The sequence below is a fragment of the Euprymna scolopes genome, chromosome 44 (genome assembly GCF_053919585.1).
Source record: "Euprymna scolopes isolate OS-2025 chromosome 44, ASM5391958v1, whole genome shotgun sequence".
Taxonomy (NCBI): Eukaryota; Metazoa; Mollusca; class Cephalopoda; order Sepiida; family Sepiolidae; genus Euprymna; species Euprymna scolopes.
The window spans coordinates 11,904,111-11,926,103 of record NC_136525.1 but is presented as its reverse complement, the minus strand read 5'-3'; the positions used below and the strand labels follow the sequence as shown (position 1 = coordinate 11,926,103).

Sequence of the window (21,993 nt, the reverse complement as noted above, 5' to 3'; positions counted from 1 at the left end):
TTCCTACATTTGTAAGGGGAGTTTTGTTACCGATTGCATTAAAATTTTAATTAACATTTTCGTTTGAATATTAGACTAAATTATAGAAATATTGAAGTGTTATTTTTTACATTTGTAATAGAATTTTCGTTGCGGCTTGTATTAAAGTTTTAATTAACATTTTCGTTTGAATATTAGGCTAAATTATGGAAATATTGAAGTGTTGCTTTTACGTTTTAAATAATTTTTTTGCGTCCGATTGCATTAAAATTTCAATTAACATTTTCGTTTGAATATTAGGCTTTATTATAGAAATACTGAAGTGTTATTTTTACATTTGAAATAGAATTTTTGTTTCGATTGCATTAAAATTTTAATTAACATTTTCATTTAAATATTAGGCTAAATTATAGAAATATTGAACTGTTCTTTTTACATTTGAAATAAAAAATTTATGTCCGATTGCATTAAAATTTTAATTAATATTTTCATTTAAATATTAGTCTAAATCATAGAAATATTGAAGTGTTATTTTTACATTTGAAATAGAAGTTTTTTCTGATATTCATACAGGATGGAACGATAGAATTGTCGCCGTAAAACAGACTGCATGATTCCATTTCCGTTTGATGAAACCGATTTTCTTTTTGGTTGCAGACCATCTACTAGTTGACCAGTTGTGTATAAATCCCAAGAGCGATAGGAGCCTTCTATCATGTATGTTCAATTTTATAACGGGAGAGAGAGCGGAGATGCGCCACTGTACAACTCATGCTCTCTACTGATTCAAGTTATCAAGAGAGGATCATTGCTAGCACTCTCAAAATGCAAATCCGGAGTAAGATGCAGTAAAAATCGATTTTATTTGGGAACAGTAAGTAAGACACGCCCTGTAGTGATTGTTGTGAGTGGGATATCCCTTAAATACGTAAAAAGCGCAAAGTGTAGTATCTGTTCTAATACTAGACTCCACTTTTTCTCTCTTCGGTCAGTCGAGAAATCCTTCTAGATAAAAACAAGTTCTGTATTTGTTTCTATCCAGAGTGCCCGTGTTTTAGGTAGCTGGATTTTGCCCACACTCAAAACATACCTTGTGTCTAACTCTGTCCTCGTGGAGAGGCAAGTAAATAGGAATATTTTCGTTGATCTGTTATTGATCTGTTATTGATCTGTTATTGATCTGTTATTGATCTGTCATTGACTTGAAATAAAATGTTCGTTGATTTGATGTTCTCACGGTTGAAATAACATTTGCGTTATTCTTCCATTCAAAATAAAAATTTCGCTTAAAGTTTCAAATAACATTTTCGTTTAAATATTGGGCTAAATTATAGAATTGTTGACGCATTATTTTTATATTTGAAATAGAATTTTCGTTGATCTGTTATTGATCTGTTATTGATCTGTTATTGATTTGTCATTGACTTGAAATAAAATGTTCGTTGATTTGATGTTCTCACGGTTGAAATAACATTTGCGTTATTCTTCCATTCAAAATAAAAATTTCGCTTAAAGTTTCAAATAACATTTTCGTTTAAATATTGGGCTAAATTATAGAATTGTTGACGCATTATTTTTATAGTTGAAATAGAATTTTCGTTGATCTGTTATTGATCTGTTATTGATCTGTCATTGACTTGAAATAAAATGTTCGTTGATTTGATGTTCTCACGGTTGAAATAACATTTGCGTTATTCTTCCATTCAAAATAAAAATTTCGCTTAAAGTTTCAAATAACATTTTCGTTTAAATATTGGGCTAAATTATAGAATTGTTGACGCATTATTTTTATATTTGAAATAGAATTTTCGTTGATCTGTTATTGATCTGTTATTGATCTGTTATTGATCTGTCATTGACTTGAAATAAAATGTTCGTTGATTTGATGTTCTCACGGTTGAAATAACATTTGCGTTATTCTTCCATTCAAAATAAAAATTTCGCTTAAAGTTTCAAATAACATTTTCGTTTAAATATTGGGCTAAATTATAGAATTGTTGACGCATTATTTTTATATTTGAAATAGAATTTTCGTTGATCTGTTATTGATCTGTTATTGATCTGTTATTGATCTGTCATTGACTTGAAATAAAATGTTCGTTGATTTGATGTTCTCACGGTTGAAATAACATTTGCGTTATTCTTCCATTCAAAATAAAAATTTCGCTTAAAGTTTCAAATAACATTTTCGTTTAAATATTGGGCTAAATTATAGAATTGTTGACGCATTATTTTTATATTTGAAATAGAATTTTCGTTGATCTGTTATTGATCTGTTATTGATCTGTCATTGACTTGAAATAAAATGTTCGTTGATTTGATGTTCTCACGGTTGAAATAACATTTGCGTTATTCTTCCATTCAAAATAAAAATTTCGCTTAAAGTTTCAAATAACATTTTCGTTTAAATATTGGGCTAAATTATAGAATTGTTGACGCATTATTTTTATATTTGAAATAGAATTTTCGTTGATCTGTTATTGATCTGTTATTGATCTGTTATTGATCTGTCATTGACTTGAAATAAAATGTTCGTTGATTTGATGTTCTCACGGTTGAAATAACATTTGCGTTATTCTTCCATTCAAAATAAAAATTTCGCTTAAAGTTTCAAATAACATTTTCGTTTAAATATTGGGCTAAATTATAGAATTGTTGACGCATTATTTTTATATTTGAAATAGAATTTTCGTTGATCTGTTATTGATCTGTTATTGATCTGTCATTGACTTGAAATAAAATGTTCGTTGATTTGATGTTCTCACGGTTGAAATAACATTTGCGTTATTCTTCCATTCAAAATAAAAATTTCGCTTAAAGTTTCAAATAACATTTTCGTTTAAATATTGGGCTAAATTATAGAATTGTTGACGCATTATTTTTATATTTGAAATAGAATTTTCGTTGATCTGTTATTCTTACAATTTGAAAATGAATTTTTTTTTTCGATTGCGTTAAAGTTGGGAAAAAACATTTTCATTTTAATATTTGAATAGATTATTGAAGAGCATTTTCGTTGTTTTGTTTGTTTGTTTATTTGTTTTTGTTTTTGTTTTTCATATATATATATATATATATATATATATGTATATATATAAAATTCGAAACTCCGCGGATTAAGGACTATTTTGTTTTTTTTTTCATATATATATATATATATATATATATATATATATATATATATATATATATATATATATACACACACACATATATATATATACACCTCTCTTTGGACGACGTTTCTGAATTTTTGAGATGAGAATTGGTTATTCATATTATATGGATTCATCGGACTACTGTTCTCATCTTGAGTGTGATTTTCACAACGTTTCGATCGATGTAACCTTCGACCTTCTTTAGGCGTATCTTATCGAACTCGGGGATGTTTCTGTCAAACTCGGGCATTTGGGCGGAATTTCGAGCGGAACCCTTTATTTACTTCACGGGGGTAGTGTGTTCTTGTTCTGTCAGCCTTTATTTAGATCATAGAGTAGCGTGCTCTTGTTCAGCCATGACTGGATAGAGGTCCTAAATAATTCTCAATTGTATTTATATAGCGAGAGAGAGAGAGAGAGAGAGAGAGAGAGAGAGAGAGAGAGAGAGAGAGAGAGAGAGAGAGAGAAGACGTTATTATATAGCAATAATTTTTTTTTAATCAGTTTTCACCCCAAACAAGGCACAGTGCCACTTTGAAGTAGGTGGTTACTATCGGGGACATAATGTGTATGGGGCATTATAAAGGGAGATGATTAGCAAGATATTTGTTCACATTACATTTGAATTTCTGCATATCATTACAGTTGGGAAAGCAGAATACCGGAAGGGAGTTCCAAAGACCTGCAGTTCTGAGGAAGAAATTATTGGAGTAAAAGGCTTTCTTACACCTAGGGATGTCTACTGTAAAGGGGTGGGACTTAGTTGCTTGTCGGGGGTAGTCACGTCGAGGAGATACAAGTGCTTGTAGTTCGTCAGAGCATTCACCATTAAAGTATTTGTAGAACAGGCGGAGGGATGCAACATTTCATCGATGGGACAGAGGCTAAAGCCTAACTGACAGTTCAGGACCTATCAGGTTGGCGATTCTCTTATGAACTCTGTCCTGGAGTGAGAGACAGGCAGCAGATGCACCACCCCAAATGTGAAAACAGTACTCCATACATGGGCGAATTAGTAATAAATAATGATATTTACAACTGGAAATGAAAAAATAGGTTTAACGCTCATAAAATCCGTTCTAGGATTGTCCGCAAGAACTCGTGGCGCAGTGGTTAGAGTACTTGAAGAAATCAATTCTAAAAAGTGATATGCTCCTGAAGGTTCAATCCTCAGTGTGGGCGACCGAAAAATACAATTGTAAATTACTTAGGACCTCTATCCAGTCATGGCTGACGAAACAAGAGCATGCTACCCCTGTGACGTAAATAAAGGGTTCCGCTCGAAATTCTGTCCAAATTCCCGAGTTCGACAGAAATAATACGAATAACTCGCTTTGAATATTTATTAAACCTTAAACACTCTGTATTTTCATACGAATTACTGTACGTTATTATATGTTTTTTATATAGGACCCGTTCGTCATAATTTGTAAGAGAATCTGTGTGTTTTTGATTTTACTAGCCGCACGGTCATAAAATAGGCTTAAACATGATATTTTGATTAATGCCGATTTCGTATTTATTAATATACTAGCGGTGGTACCCGGCGTTTCCCGGTTGTTTGGAGGTGTGTGTGTAGGGGAGTAAATTAAAGAATAAGCGAAGTAATAACCCTATTTAAATATGAAAAAATGGTGTTAAACTTCTCTCAAAAATCCCCCCCAAATAAAACAGCGAACAAAACGCAAAATAAATCAGGGGGGGGGGGAGATGGGCGTGTTCGGAAAAAAAACAACGAAAAGCGAATAAAAAATGGCATAAATAACCTTTCGATTCGGTTAAGTAAAATTCCATTCCAGTTTTTCTAAGCAACTACGAAATAAAGAAAACCCAAACCGGTGTTCTTTCGTAACTGTCCCTTGTGGACGATCCCACAATAGTGTTAAGCGGTGGCGGAGGAAGGAGGAATTTATTAGAGAGAAAAGATTTTACCACGTCCATAGATTTTAACCGATTTTGGCAGTGAAGTCTCAGTAAAAAGAATATAGGAATCTACGATAATCGAGGAAGTGGAGAGGTAATTGGCCTATAACACACCTCAGATATTGTGCTGCAATTTGTGCAATTTGCATGAAATGTCTTGATTTTTAATCCTATTAAGGTCAAAATCAAAGGCGAAAAAATGAGTTCATTATATATATATATATATATATATATATATATATATATATATATAGGGATTATATTGAGCCTAATATATAATAATAATTATTAAAAAGTAAAAAAAAAATGACTAGTGCGTACCACCGAGAATCGAAACTAAACCGTTTAGCTTACGATCTACTTTTTTTCCTTTGCCGTTAATGGCTGAGCTATGAAGACATGTTTGGTGCAAAGCTAAAAAATAAAACATAAACCAATAGCTACTACGTTACGCATGCATATTCGTAATCCCGACGTTCGACTTTCACTTGGCAAATTTCAATTTTTTAAAAAAACTTTTATACTTTTGCACCGACTAACCCAGGCTAAACCTAAACGTAGATTCCATGAACAAAGCTTCTTTCTTAGAACTGCACGCCTGTGGTATTGTCTTCCGTTTTCCTGCTTTCCAGCTGACTACAATATGGTTGTCTTCAAGTCCAACGTAAATACGTTCTTGATGAGCCGTTCCACTTAAGTTAACAAATTTACCGAATTTCCATTACTAAGTATTACTATATTGTTCAATTGACTACTGTACACGCTTTAACCCTTATCCTCGAGTGGTCTTTGGGCCTTGATAAGTGGTAATGCATATGTAAAAAAAAACATTATATCGATATGCATTTTTTTTCATTTTAAGCAAAGAATTTCTTATTTCTACTGTTGATTCTATAAATTTATATAAATATATATAATGGCTTGAATTAAAGTTCAAAATGCAAAAGTCAAGTATCATGATACAATTAAGCTTTAAACAGAAACATTCGTTTTTTAACGCGCCCCTGTCATATCAAAAACCCACCGTGGATTTTATAAGCTGATGATATTTCGGCTTGGGTCTTAATAAAACTTCTCAAAGTCTCTCTCTGTATATCTCCTAACTTCGCTTGTATATATTCAAACTAATCCTTTCTATGACGTAATTGCAGTGACGACCGTATCCGGTATCTTTCCATCATTTATCCTTTGGTGTATTTTGAGTGCTTCTGTATCATTATTTATTGAATATTTAAATATATTTTTTTATTTAAAAAAAAATTTCACGTGCATAAATTTTTATTCATGAACACGTGTTTCTAGGTCTCAGCGGGAATTTAGAACAGAATCGGTAAATGTATCGGAACCGGGAATTTAGGACGGAAAAATCGCTAAAAACATCGGAATCGTCTCATCACTAGTTCCTATTAACAATGCCTTCCCACGGGACAGAGTTAGACACCAGGGTCGTTTTTTTTTTTTTTTTTTTTTTTTTTTTTAACGTGGAGAAAAGGAACAAAAACAAAAATTGTCTCAGCCGTGAAGGATTTCTCCGCCACTGACAGAGAACAAGAAATTGAAATGCATCATCTGAAGAACAGATACTACACTTTGATCTTGACCCGAAGATCAGATCGTTTCATCACTAGTTATCAACCAATTAAACAGTGAAAAAAAATCCGATAAATGTTTATGTAATTTCTGCAAAAAAAAAAAAAAAAAAGCGAAGAAAACTGAACATAGACAGATTCCCGGGCTTTGCCGGATTAGGGAAATCTAGTCATGATTAATACTATTGACGCTGGTCGCTATGTGTTATACCAGAAATAAAATAATCTCTTTTTTTTTTTCTGCGGAAATGATTACCATCGTTTCATCAGTTAATTCGAACCGGCACTGCAAGGATTCCAAAGCTCTTCAACGCGGATGAGTAGGTTGTTTTGTCTGGGAGACACATCAGATGGCCATGCGTGGCCGACATTGATTGCTGCTGAGCTGTTTTTCTCGAGATGCATTGCAAGCTATATCCTGTACAATAGCGAAGTTTTTTGGCTCAGATAGTCGTTAAGCGGCCTATCTGTCTTATAATATATAAAATAAAGTCGAGTTGTCTGTCGGTCTCTGTCTTCATATTTTTATTTTTCTTGGATTATGCCAGAGCAACATCGGGTGGCCTTGCTGATAGTCGATTTAGAAAATCGACTATTATCATCATTATATTATTACGCTTATCGCTCCGTCCGTTATCATGTTGTGCATCCCTAAAAAAGGAAAGTGGAATATTCCAAATAAACCTTGTCACCCTTGAAATATAAAACAAAAATTGGTGTCGCTGTTGAGGCAAAGATAATAAAAATAATTTGTCTTTCTTGGCCTTTTGGCTAAGATCAAAGTGTAGTATCTGTCTTCAATTTCTTCTTCTTCAATTTCAATTTCTTCTTTCCCAGTGGAAGAGAAATCCTTTACGACTAAGACAATTTTTAAGACAATTTTTTCTCCACATAAAAAACGACACTGGTGTCTAAATCTGTCCCGTGGGGAGGCATTGTGAATAGGTACTATGTTTGATGTAACAAAGTTTTAATATTAAAAATGTAACTGGAAAAAGTTATTTCTGATTTAATTACAAAATGCCCTGGAAATGTCACTTCTGATTAATTATAAAATGTCCTGGAAAATGTCCGTTCTGCTTATTTTTTGTTTGTTTTTGTTTACTTGTCTCCCCACAAGGGCGGAATTGGACATGAGGTCGGTTAATTTAGGGGGAAACCAGCTCCCCAAAAGGGGAACTCTGGCCAATAACAAAAATAAAAACTGTATCAGTAATGAAGGATTTCTCCTCCATTAACAAAGACCAAAAAAGAGGGGATTTAAGTCACTGGAATGCTAAAACTGATACTACACTCAGAAATCCGTGTTGAAGCAATGGTTGCCTCAACCCTAACCGTGTTAATGTTTTTATGTATTACTTTCGAAAAGCTGCTGAAACAGTTTATGATTTAAACATTACTTTATTTCAAGTATAATGTAAGCAGTGGGTTATGGGATATGAAGTCAGTCCCAGAAATTACTCAAACCGTTTACGATTTAAACATTACTTTATTTCATGAATATTTTTAACAGTGGGGTGGGGGATATTAAATCAGTCCCAGAAATGGGTGAAACCGTTTACGCATTACACGTGACTTATGTATATTTTTAACGTTGGGGTGGGAAATATGAAGTCGGTTCCGGAAATGGCTGCAACCATTTACGTTTTGGACATTACTTTATTTAATGTATATTTTTAACAGTAAGATGGGAGATAAGAAGTCGGTCCTGGAAATGGCTGAAAAGGTTTACATTACATTATTTCATGTATATTTTTAGTAGTGGGTTTGGGATATAAAGGCAGTCCCGGAAATAGCTGAAACAGTTTACGATTAAAACATTACTTTATTTTATGTATATTTTCAACAGTGGGGTGGCGGACATGAAATAAATATATACTATCAGAAAGCGTCGCCCAATATTGAATGAGATAGGTGGAAAACATATAGTAGCAAAATACCCAGCGTGGCCGGGATCGAATGAGATAGGTGAACAATATATTAACAGAATATGCGGCGTATATGATTGTATAAGATAGGCGAAACATATATACTTATGAATACCCAGAATTTATTGATTTGTTTGTAATTAAATAATCAGCCAAGACAATATATAAAAGCTATTATTTAAGTAAGGGGAAGCAAGATAGTGGGTTAAAGTTATGAAAATTATTGCCGAAATTAGTAACATATCCAAGAATTATGAAAAATGATGAAATGTGAGTTACTTGATTGGTATGTTTGTAATGATATAATAAGCCCAGACAATACATCAAATATATTATATAAGTAAGAGGGAGAGGCATAATGTGAGTTTTTAATTATAAAATTATTGTCGAAATTAGTAACATATCCAGGATTATGAACAAAGATTTAATGTGAGTTAATCGAGTGTGTGTTTATAATAAAATAATCAGCCCAGGAAATGTATCAAAGTAATTATGTTAGTGATAGAGGGCGATAAGGATGGTTTAAATTATGAAAAATAATTGCCGAAATTATAACATATCCAAGAATTATGAAAAATGATATGTTATTTAATGCATTAGTGTGTTTGCCATGAAATAATAAGACCAGACAATATATCAAAGTTATTATTTTAGTAAATGGGGCGATGATGTGGATTAAAATGATGAAAAATGATTGTCGACATTAGTAACATATCCAAGAATTATGAAAAATGACGAAATGTGAGTTAATTGATTGGTGTGTTTAAAATGAAATAATCATTCCAGATAATATATCAAAGTTATTATTTTAGTAGTGGGGGTTGATAATGAGTTAAAAATATTAAAAATAATTGTCGAAATGAGTAAAATATCCAAGAATTAACAAAAATGATGAAGTGTGAGTTAATTGATAGTTGTGATTTTATGAAATAATCAGTCCAGACAATATATCAAAGTAATTATTTAGTAAGAGAGGGCGACGAGGATGGTTTAAATTATAAAAAATTATTGTCGAAATTAGTAACATATCCAAGAATTACGAAAAATAACGAAATTTGATTTAATTGATTGATGTGTTTATAATGAAATAATCACCCTAGACAATATATAAAAGTTATTATATAAGTAAAGGGGAAGGAGAAAATGGGAGCTTAAATTATGAAAAAATATTGTCGAAATTAGTAACATATCCAAGAATTATTAGTTAATTGATTGGTGTGTTTGTAAGGAAATAATCAGCCTAGACAATATATCGAAATTATTATTTAGTAAAGAGGGAAGGGCGAAAATGTGGGTTAAAATTATGAAAAATGATTGCCGAAATAAGTAAAATATCCAATAATTATGAAAAATGATTAAATGTGATTTCATGCATTAGTGTGTTTGCAATAAAATAATAAGCCCATACAATATTTCAAAATTATTATTTTATTAAAGAGGAGGCGATACTGTATCAAAGTTATTATTTTAGTAAGGTTGGGCGACAACGTTGGTTTAAATTATAAAAAAATATTGTCGAAATTAGTTTCATAGCCAAGAATTACGAAAAATGATGAAATGTGAGTTGAACTGATGTGTGTTTTTGTAATGAAATAATCAGCCTAGACAATACATCAAAGTTATTATTTTAGTAAGGTATCCGATATGATGAGTTTAAATGATGAAAAATTATTGTCAAAATTAGTACCATATCCAAAAATTATTAAAAATGCCGAAATGCGAGTTAATTGAAAGGTGTGTTTTTTATAAAATAATTAGCCAATACAATATATCAAATTTAATATTTTAGTAAAGGGAGGGGCGATAATGTGGGTTGAAATTATGAAAAATTATTGTCGAACATAGTAACATATTCAATAATTATGAAAAATGATGGACTGTGAGTTAATTGGCCGGTGTGTTTGTAATGAAATAATCAGCCCATGAAATATATCAAAGTTACTATTTTAGTAAGGGGGCGATGCAGTTTTAATAAAAAAGTAGAATAATATGATTGTGCCTTCATGAATGCTGAACAGAACGCTCAAAGCATTCCCAACTACAATATATTACATATGAAAAATGCTGCTGTGGAATTTCCACAGGTCCCGCTAGTTATTGTTGTTGTTGTTGTTGTTGTTGTTATTATTATCATTATTATTATAATTATTATAATTATTATTATTATTATTGTTATTATTGTTATTATTATCATTATTATTATTATTATTATTATTATTATTGTTAATATTATCATCATTCTTATTATCATCATCATCATTATTATTATTGTTATTATCATTCTTATTATTATCATTATTATTTTCTGTTATCATTATTATTATCATTGTTATTATCATTATTATTATTATGACGTCTGGTCTTCTTGCTTGGATGGATTTGTCCGTCTGTATGTCCATGTCCCATAGGATTTTGTGGTTCTCGTTTTCGAGTGCCGTTGCGGGTTTACGCTTATACCATTTGTCTGTACGCTCAAAATGCAGTCATTTACACAATTCCCGGTGTATTTTACACAATTCCCAGTCATTGTTATTGTTATTATTATTATTATTATTATTATTATTATTATTATTATGTCGATTTTTTAATGTAGAGAAAAGAAACAAAAATAACAATTGTGTCAGTCGTGAAGGATTTCTCCTCCACTAACCGAGAACAAAAAAATGAAGTGTCATATCAGAACAGATACTACATTTTGATCTCGGTCCGAAGGTCAAGAATTAGAATTGTTTTGTTAAATGTTATGTAGAGAAAGGTAGGCAGAGAAAATAGTTTAAAAGAAGAAATGTTTAGTAGAATATTTAGGTTAATTTAGAACAATCAAGGACAAATGTGGTGATATACAAAATATGTTTCTAACAGAGAGAAAGACTTGATTCAAAGTCACATGTTTAAGATGTGAGTTGAATTACATCATTTGAATATACACAAACGGATATACAAGAGATATACAGAGAGAGAGAGACAGGCAGTCGGAGAGGAGAGAGGACAGAGACGATCCTCAGTTGAAAAGGGGTCAGAAATGAGGATTGTCAGAATCAGCGTTGCAACTGTCGAAAAGGGGGGAAACACTTTGAAATAATAATAAAAAAAAAAAATTGCCGAAAATAAAACGGAGGTTCTGTTCTTTCTTCTTTCATCGGATTATTTCGATTATCGATTATCGAATCTCATCGAAGACATGCCGGGTGCATTAAGTACCTTCGTGTGAAATTTCATAAAAATCGACCCGGCCGTTTTGGAGTCCATGGAGAACAAACACACACACACACACACAAACACATACACACACACAAATACACAGGCACACACAGGCACACACAGACACACACACACAGGCACACGCACATAGACATAGACATACAGACACACACACAGACACACACAGACATACACATAGACACACATAGACACACAGACACACAGACAGACACACAGACAGACAAACAAACACATAGACACAGACAGACACACACAGATACACACACATACACAGACAGACACCCACATAGACACACACAGACACACACACAAAGTTCCTTTTATATAATAGTAGAAATATCGATATGCGCCCAATCAATTACAATGATTTATAATGTCCCTTGTACAGACCGATAAAAAAAAAATTTTTGAAAGACATGATAGATCGGTATTGCATCGTCATTTATGCGTCATGGGGGTTAGGTGACGTCAGCTGTCTGTCATTCTGGCTATCAGGTAGCGACAGATTTCCTTGAATTCGTATTCATTTTGCGAAAGTGGGACATTTAGCAAAGGAAATAGATGCGTTGATTTCCAGGCGAATGAATAAACATAGCAATGTCTGGATAAGAGAAGTGCTTGATTGCTGATTGTCGCTGACTTTGAAATCGGCTATCCGAGGTAAATTAAATGCTTTAAAGTCTTTTTTTTTTACATGCATTAGTGAAACGAAACTTGGCACAGTTATTAAACTCTATTTATTTAATAACGGACTACAAAATAGACCGTGGCTTAGTGGGGGATGCCCTTTTCTCTTCCCTGCAGCTCTCTCCCACAGAAGAGACGTTGCGAGCCTGTCTTTGATTTACCGTTATTTCCATGGCAAGTGCTCGTCTGAGCTCCAATCTTTGGTCCCCCCCCCTCGCCAATCTTTTACGAAAAACACCCGTCTAGCTGAAGCCACTGTCAAAATTTTCCCCACTCTCTATCTGAACGTAGATTCCATGAACAAAGCTTCTTTCTTAGAACAGCACGCCAGTGGAACTCTGTTCCGTCTGCCTGTTTCCCACCTGACTACAACTTGGATGTCTTCAAATCCAACGTAAACAAATTCCTGATGAACCGCTCCCTTAAGTAGACACCTTATGAAATCTCAACACTAACGTACAACGTACTGTACATGCAATAACCCTTATCCCTGAGTGGCTTCCGGGCCTTGATAAGAGATGACCTCCTTGTAAAAAAAAAAAAAATATTGTCCTCATCTTCATAGTTGTCGTTGTTTCATCACCTTTTGGCCAACTCATCCTCTGGCCTTCTTCGGGTGGTTAAACGCGACGGGATAGGAATGCTGAGTCTTAAAATTGTATCCCTAGTAATTACTTCATTCTATAGTTGTTGCTGTCCCACCACGTTTTTGGCCAACTCATCCTTTATCATCACGAGCAATTGTTTTCGTTTTCTTTTTCTTTTTCTTTTCCTTTGAGGCTTGGTGTATTTATAATTTTTTTTTTTTTTTTTTTTGCCGAACAATAAATTTTGGGCGCCATTTTATATAACATGCTTGCTGAAATTAAAAAGACCGCTCGGCAAATAGAAAAGATATGCAGAATGATCGAAAAAAAGAATAACTCTGAATAATGACTTGCTGCCAATATATATATATTGAGAAGTGATACACGAATTACCATTAGCGTATAAGCGACGCTCTTTGTGTAAACAAATCGAGCGGCGGTATTTCGGACGATGTCAAAACATCGTTAAATTCACTACTCGTTCAGCGGCCGCCAATAGCGTAATGGTTAGGAGCCTTGACTGCCATACAGACAGTCGGGTTTCAATCCTGGCTTGAGGTGGTTGCCTGTCTAGCCGCACTGATGAGCTGTGAAACAGCGAAACAGTACTGTATGTGGATGACTATAATGCTCCTCACCTTGAGTTGAGCATATTGAGAAGTGATACACGAATTACCATTAGCGTATAAGCGACGCTCTTTGTGTAAACAAATCGAGCGGCGGTATTTCGGACGATGTCAAAACATCGTTAAATTCACTACTCGTTCAGCGGCCGCCAATAGCGTAATGGTTAGGAGCCTTGACTGCCATACAGACAGTCGGGTTTCAATCCTGTCTAGCCGCACTGATGAGCTGTGAAACAGCGAAACAGTACTGTATGTGGATGACTATATATATATATATATATATATATATATATATATATATAATGTCTGTAGGTATTTAATTATTATAGTGAAAAATAATTATGACAGCCTCTTTAAGAAACTCGTTTCTTATCGTTGAACACTTTCAGTTGAATTAAGTCAGTCAATTTAGCTCTTATGCATAGGATCATCGTATAACGATTAGATCATTGTGACTGACGTAAAGAACATTTAAAATTGAAATGTTTAAATCCAACGTTATTTCTCGCAGTTAATTGTAACCGAATGGATCTTTGCTAATTGCAGCCAGAGATGGCTCGTGTTGCCGAGTTCGAATCTGTCGACTGGTGTTAATTCCCGAAAGGATGAAACACTAGTGTCTGTAGGTATTTAATAATTATTATAGTAAAAAAAAAAAGTATATATATATATATATATATATATATATATATATATATGTGTGTGTGTGTGTGTATATATATATATATATATATATGTGTGTGTGTGTGTGTGTGTGCATAATTATTATTATTTTACACTTAACACTAGTGTTTCATGCTTTTGAAATCATCAGTGTAGGAAGTGTCCATACCTACTATTCTACTTTTAGGCGATTAATCGTGAAATGAATATGGAATCAGTTTTGGAATCGATTTGATTTATATAGATCTCCGACTTGATAATCTACTTATTACTTATTATCAATTGTTATTTCTTTTTTGTTTTTGTTTTTTTACATGGAGGCCATCACTTATCAAGGCCTAGAAACCACTCGGGGATAAGGGTTATTTTATGTACAGTAATCAATGGGGTAGTGTTGTAGTAATCGTTAGTGTTGGAGATTTGATAAAGTGTCATTACTTAAGGGGGCGGTTCATCAGAAATTTGTTTATGTTGGACTTGAAGAACTCTCTACCGCTTGCCTGTTTCTCTCCTGACTTCAACAAGTCAGGAGGGAAACAGGCAAGCGGTAGAGAGTTCCACAGGCGTGCAGTTCTAAGAAATAAGCTTTGTTCATGGAATTTACGTTTTGATTAGGCCCAGATAAAGAGTGGGAAAAATTATTGACTGTGGTTTCAGCTAGACGAGTGTTAATCGTGAAACATTGACGAAGGTGGGGGGACCAGAGATTGGAGCTCAGACGAGTACTTGCCATGGAAAGAACGATAAAACAAAGGTAGGCTCGCAACGTCTCTTCTGTGGGAGAGAGGTTGCAGGGAAGAGAAAAGGGTATCCCCCACTAAGCCACCATGTCTATTTTGTACTCTATATTTCTTTATTCCCATAGACAGAACCGCTTTCGCCATTTGAAACAGAGGGCTTTGGTTTGTTTACTGTGTATCAATAGGATCGTCCTTGGCGTCAACATCCGCGAGTATTCCGGTCACGAATCACATACAATATGGCGTCTTTCATGACATATAATTTTTCATCGATCCATGTAAACGAAACCACACACACACACACAAAAAAAAAATGAAAAAATGAAAGGTTTATTTTGTGCCCAACCACGGAGAGGAAGCTTTGGTTCAATCAATAAATAAAAGTGATTTGAATAAAAGTCAGGTCATCAAGTGTTGCCCCCTCCCCCAACTTACACATCTTATTTAGATGACGTAATCAACTTTCAGATGACAGACAATTTTTATAGAAGGAGATATATAAACATCCCCCATGACAACCGTCTAGAACATTGGGTGAATCTTTTTTTTTTCTTATTTTAATATTAAATTGGGTACAATATAATAATCAATAGTAAATGTGTTCTATAATAATATAAAATCTGCATAAATTAAAATATATTTAAACATTTTATGACGGAGTAACCAATAAGACTATATGTTTCGGTTTCGGTTCTAGCTGATGGCACCAAATTTGTGGTCCTGGATATGACCTTACACTATATATAATGGTGAGACCCCAGCTTGCGGGCTTTGGGGAGTATGGAACCACCTTGCCATTGCTCCCAGGTCTACTCTGATCCGGAATGGTAGTACCTGTTAGCGTTCTTAACTAGGCTTAAATAGAAAATTACTTGAAAAAAATATATTCTATTAAAAAAAATCTTCAAAATCTTTGGATTCGGCATTAAATAACCTGAAAAGGGTTGATATGCCGTAAAACAAAAACAACCAAGCAACCTATATTGTTTTGCATTGATAATCATATTAAAAAACCTTTTTTCTATTTATTTGTAAAGAAAAAATATATATGATACATCGTAACATTATTATATATGATATAGCGAAACATTACTGTACATGTATGACTATAAATGCTCCCTATCTTGGATTGAGTTTATTGGGAAATGAAATCACAAACTACCGCTAGCGTAAAAAGCTATACTCTTTGTGTAAACAAATAGAGCTTAGGCGTTTGGACAATGTTTAAACATTGTAATTTCGTATAACTGTCTCAACATCGAACAAATAGTCAAACGGTGTGAAGCGCTGACTGTCGCCTGAGCGATCGAGTTTCAATCCTGCCTGTGAGGGAGTTTCTGGTCTAGTTGCAGTGTAATACGACTAATCAGTTCTCTAAAAAATGCACAAAACGTAACATTGCATTTATATGCTACTACTATATATGTACTAGCAGTTCTGCCCGGCTTTGTTCGGGCCCTATGTACTGTTCGTAACTTTATGTAAATATATATAAAAAAGTGGGAATATGTACGGTAGGGAAGTGTACACAGACAGACGTTTTTACTTTTATAGATATATAGATATTGGACGCAATATAAAATAATGATTTAAAAAGTAAAAAAAAAAAAAAAAAAAAAAAAAAACTCGTGTGCCATCACGGAAAATCGAAACTAAAACGTTCAGCTCACGATTTATTTTTGCCTTTGTCACCAATGACTGAGCTATCAAGACATTTATAATAACAGGCTAAAAATTAAAACATGAACCAATAGCTACTACATTATGTATTCGTAATGCCGGCGTTCGACCTTCACCTGGCAATTTTCTTTTTTTTTTTTTTTTTTTTTTTAATTTTCACACTTTTGCACCGATTTTTCTCAGGCAAAACCCAAATATAAAGTTTCGCATGGATTCAAATACTTATATATGAAGTTTCCTGCCTATAGACCAAAAACTCTAGAAGGAGTTTGGTAGGCAAAATTTGTTAAACAAAAACATATACGTATACATAAATATATATGGAAACAGTTTTGTGTTTACTATAAACTTTTTACACAAATATTATGCAAGTATAAATCATGTAGAATATCGGCATGAATATAATTACAAGTAAAAGTTGACTAAAGTTGATCATTCCATAAGAAAACTGAAAAAACTAATAGGGAATTAATTAAAATGAATGTTTAAAAGGATATGCAAATTAGATCTTTTGCTAGTGAATGCATTTCCGCAACCCATATATAAGAACATTGTATTTTCTTTTGGCCTTCGGGCCGGGATCAAAGCGTAGTATCTGTTCCGGCAGATACTGCAAGCAAAGACCATATGTGGGCGAAACCCCACATATAAGACCTTGGTCAATGTAGGGGCAACCCTTCATACCAATTGTCACTATCCAGCTCCCCTACTCTCCGGTGAGTTGGCCCCCCATTTTCCCTTCACTCCTCACATAAAAAATCGGCCTTGTGCCTAATTTCCTCAGTGGGGGAGCAAATAAATACACCGTGTAGTATCTGTTCTGCAGATGCGGCACTTAGGTAATTTGTCCCGGTCAATGGAGGGGAACCCCTCTATACTGGGACAATTATTATTTTTGGTCCCAACCAGAGGGTCCTTTTTGCCTTTTTTCGGGGAGCTGGTTTAACCCCGCTTTAAAAACGACCTTGTGTCACATTTTGCTTTGGTGGGAAAGCAAATAAATACTAATAGAAAAGAGGGTTTTTAATATGACTATCTACACACACACACACACACACACACAAAAAAACGAATTTATAGGTGTATAGATAAATTGAAATTTGCAACACGTTTATTTTTTGACAAGGAATCGATACTCCTATAATATTTTTGTGTGTATTGATATTCGTATTAACCCCCCTTTTTTTTATTTATTTAGGTATTTATTTGCTTCCCCACGAAAGGAAAATGTGACACAAAATCGATTTTAATATGGGAGTAACCAGCTCCCCAAAAGAAGAGCAAAAGGGGCACTCTGGTAGGGACCAAAAATTATAATTGTCTCAGTATAGAGGGGTTCCCTGCTATTGATCAAGGACAAATTAACTTATGTGTAGCATCAGAACAGATACTACACTTTGATTGATATGTATGAATCGTGGAATTGCATTCATCTGCAAAAGATCTAATTAATTTGCATATTCTTTAAAACATTCATCTTAATTAATTCCCTATTAATCCCCCCCCCCCCGGTTTTCTTGTGTTATGATCATCTTTAGTTAACTATTATGTGTAATTATATTCATGCAGATATTCTACATGATTTATACTTGCGTAATATTTGTGTTTAAAGCTTATAGTTAACACAAACTTTTTTCTATACATTTATGTATGCGTATATATATTTGTTTAAAAAAGTTGCTTACAAAACTCCTGTCAGTTTTTGGTTTAAAAACATGAAACTTAATATATAGGGTATTCGAACCTATGCGAAACTTTATATTTTGGTTTTAGCCGGAGAAAATCCATGCAAAATTGTAAAAATTAAGGGACGAAATTTGTCAGGTGAAGGTTGGACAACCGTATTAAGAATATGCATGCGTAACGTAATAGATATTGGTTAATGTTTTAATTTGTAGCCTTGCAGCAAACATGTCTTCATAGCTCAGGAAAAAGTGTAAATCGTAAGTTAAGCGTTTTGGTTTCGATTCTTGGTGGTGGCGTACGAGTCCTGTTTTTTTTTTATATATATAACTTTTTACATCATTACTATATGTTGGGTCCAATACAATATAATAATTAAGACGAAATTTGCATTAATCAAAATATGATATTTAAGCGTATTTAAAAAGATATGATTTTAAACATTCAATAAAATATTTTTTTTATCTATTAGGTTGGTGCAAAAATAATGTCGTCTTTGACGTTCAACTCCCAAAGATTCTAACTCCTTTCATAACAAACTTTATTAATCGAAATAAGAACCATTAGAATCGACACATTTTTTTTTGCCAACGAGAAACAAGTTTATTTATTCCATTAGCATAGAAATCTGGAGTTCTGGAAACGATGAAGTTATTGAAGGCCGATTCGGGATCATCTCGGCTTTTCAAGCATTTTCCCCACAGGAAGTTGTCGAGATGCTTAAAAAAGTGATAATCGGTGGGCGAGAGCTCCAGTGAATATGGCGGATGGGGCAGAGTCTTGTAAGCCAATTCGTTCAGCTTCTGCAGGGTGAGTTGACTAACATGCGCGCGAGAGTTGTCATGGAGGAGAATTGGTTCCTTCATATTGACCAATCTCGGACACATACATTGGAGCCTCTGGTGCATTTTGTCAATTTGTCGGTAGTACTTCTCTGTCGTAATCATTTCGCCCGGATTCAAGAAGCTGTGATGGATGAGACCTGTCGCAGAACACCAAACAGTCACCATAACCTTTTTTTTGTTGTTGTTGCAATTTCGGTTTCTGGAAGTGTTGTGGAGCTTTTCCGGCATCCAACCACTGTGCCGAACATCGCCGGTTACCTTAGAGGATCCACTTCTTATCACACGTCACAATCCGCTCGTGAGATGGGTCGTTTTTGTTGTGCAGAAGTGTAGAAGACACCTCAAATCGACTTTTTTTTTAATCGTTCAATTCATTCGTCACTCATTTATCCAATATTTTTGACTTCCCTATTTGCTTGAAATGGCGATCAACTTGAGTGGTCAACCTCGAGTTTAACAGCAACTTCTCGTGTGGCTTTGCGAGAATCGGCTTCAATTAAGGCTTTCGAATGTTTGTTATCAACCGCAATCGGCCGACCACGCTCGTATTTATCTTCGAGGCTCTCGTCACCATTGCGAAATTTCTTGAACAACCATTGTGCCACACATTCATTAGTGGTTCCTGGGCCAAACGCATCATTGATATCACGAGCTCTCTCGACAGCTTTTCAGCTAAGTTTGAACTGCAGCAAGAAAATCTTACAGATTTGAATTTTATCTATGTTACCGAAAAGCCTGCAAAAAAATGAACGAAAAGGTTGAGAACGGTAACAAATAACACGATTCAATAGAACGAAAAACATTATTGGTTACAAATGTACATATATGTTTCGGTTGAGTCCCTATTTAAAGAGACCCACCTCGTCAGACCAAAGAAGAAAACCTATTGAAACAAGAATCACAGTTCAATTCGTTTTGTATATAAAGAAATATCCGGGTGTGGATTATATTTTAAAAGAAAAGTGGGTGTATAGATTATGAATGTGGACAGTAGAGGTTTGGCAATAAAGTATTGTAATTGTAAATAAAGAGAGTATAGAACGAAAAACGCGCTTCAAAATCATATATAACATGGCTATATATATATATATATATATATATATATATATATATATATATATATATCAATGGATTAATTCAGAAATCATATGTTGTATAGCCGGGGGTTTCATATTAAAGAGATAGGATGGGGACATTCATATTGATGAGGGGAAGATACAGTTATACAGTTCTGAAGTGTTTCTTCTTAAACATATAGCGAGGAAAGTGTGATCAGTTCTTTTAACACGGGAGGGGACAGTCATTACTTATGATGGAGAGAGACATTACATAGGATGGAGTTATACAAAGTTCATAATAACGATGAGGGAGACAAAGTTCATATTAAGGATGTTTCACACATTACCTTTTGCTGTTGAATGATGACACGAAGACACAGTTTTACAAAAACATGATAACTTCTTTATTATAAGATCGACCGGTCGAATAAAGATGATGACGTCAAGGAATTCAAAGTCGTTCTACATGATTAAACGTTCTCCCTTCGCTTCTAAAGGGGCCCTTCTCTGATTATATCAGCTCTGTCCGACCGACTCTGCGGACTGTCCGATCTGGACTCGACTGCCTCCCTTCTTCGACTGAAACTAGCTCCTATATTGAAAATTAATTTTTGCTATGACGTCAAACGTGTGGTCTTAAAACGTGATCGACTCACGTGGCTTAAACATACATTTCCAAAACACACTTCTGCAACAAACCTATTTTCCAACCTAACTTATTCTTCAATATGTTTTTAAATTGTATTGTTCATTATTTTTTTAGCTGACCATTTTAATTCACTTTCCATAAAAGAATGAACAATTAATTCTTTTTATAAACAAACAATATCTAAACTATTTTAAATGAAATTAAACAATGCAAAATTCTAACATTCCATCTTCTGAATCTATTTGTGAACCTTGCTTACAAGGTTCGAATCTCGGTCTATCCTAATCTCATTTTCCACTTATCTAAAGTTCTTTTACTTACAAGAAAAGGGGACCCTTTTCTTGTGGCATAAAGCCAAGTGGTAAGCGGCTTAAAATGTAGAGGGGATCAGTTGTTAATAGCCTGATCCTGGTAGATGGCAGAAACTAACTCGGAATTTTCTCTTTTCTTCTGTCTCCTGCTCTCCTCCATCCATCTGTTTCCTTTTCTCGCTCCATTTATTGCATCTATTAAGCTTTCTATGATATCGATAGGTTCTAACATAAAGATAAATATTATCTTTGTAATCGATATATACAAAAGCGAAAATATGTATGTGTGTTTGTATGTCTCGCAAAAACCTTCGACAGAGGAAACGGATTTTCACAAGATTGGTATCATTTTGAAGCCCGACATCTTGGACGACAAATATCGAAAAATTGGCCAAAAGCATTAATTCCTTCACCCTAAACGGGACCCTTTTCTAAAAGAAGGGGTGCTGAAAAAACCGTTCCTTCATTTTCTCTGCTCCTGCTACTATGACAATGACGTCATGTTTGACCGAGAAAACATTGACGTTAGTTTAAACCATTTGCAAGTGTTTTTAAAGGTTTAATTTTATCCATTATTAAGTGTATGTCTCTTTGGCGTAGGGGCAACGTGCAAGGCTTTTTTTTTTCGCCTTAGCTTCGATGCCTGCCTTTCTACCTAAACTTTT

The 21,993-nt window shown here is 34.0% G+C and overlaps 1 protein-coding gene and 1 pseudogene across 1 annotated transcript in view; both read left to right on the top strand.

Annotated features, from left to right (window-relative positions):
* Positions 1–21,993, top strand: part of LOC145268690 (uncharacterized) — a 307,214-nt gene that overhangs the window by 188,172 nt on the left and 97,049 nt on the right. The window lies entirely within an intron of this gene.
* Positions 7,400–7,503, top strand: LOC145268945 (U2 spliceosomal RNA; annotated as a pseudogene).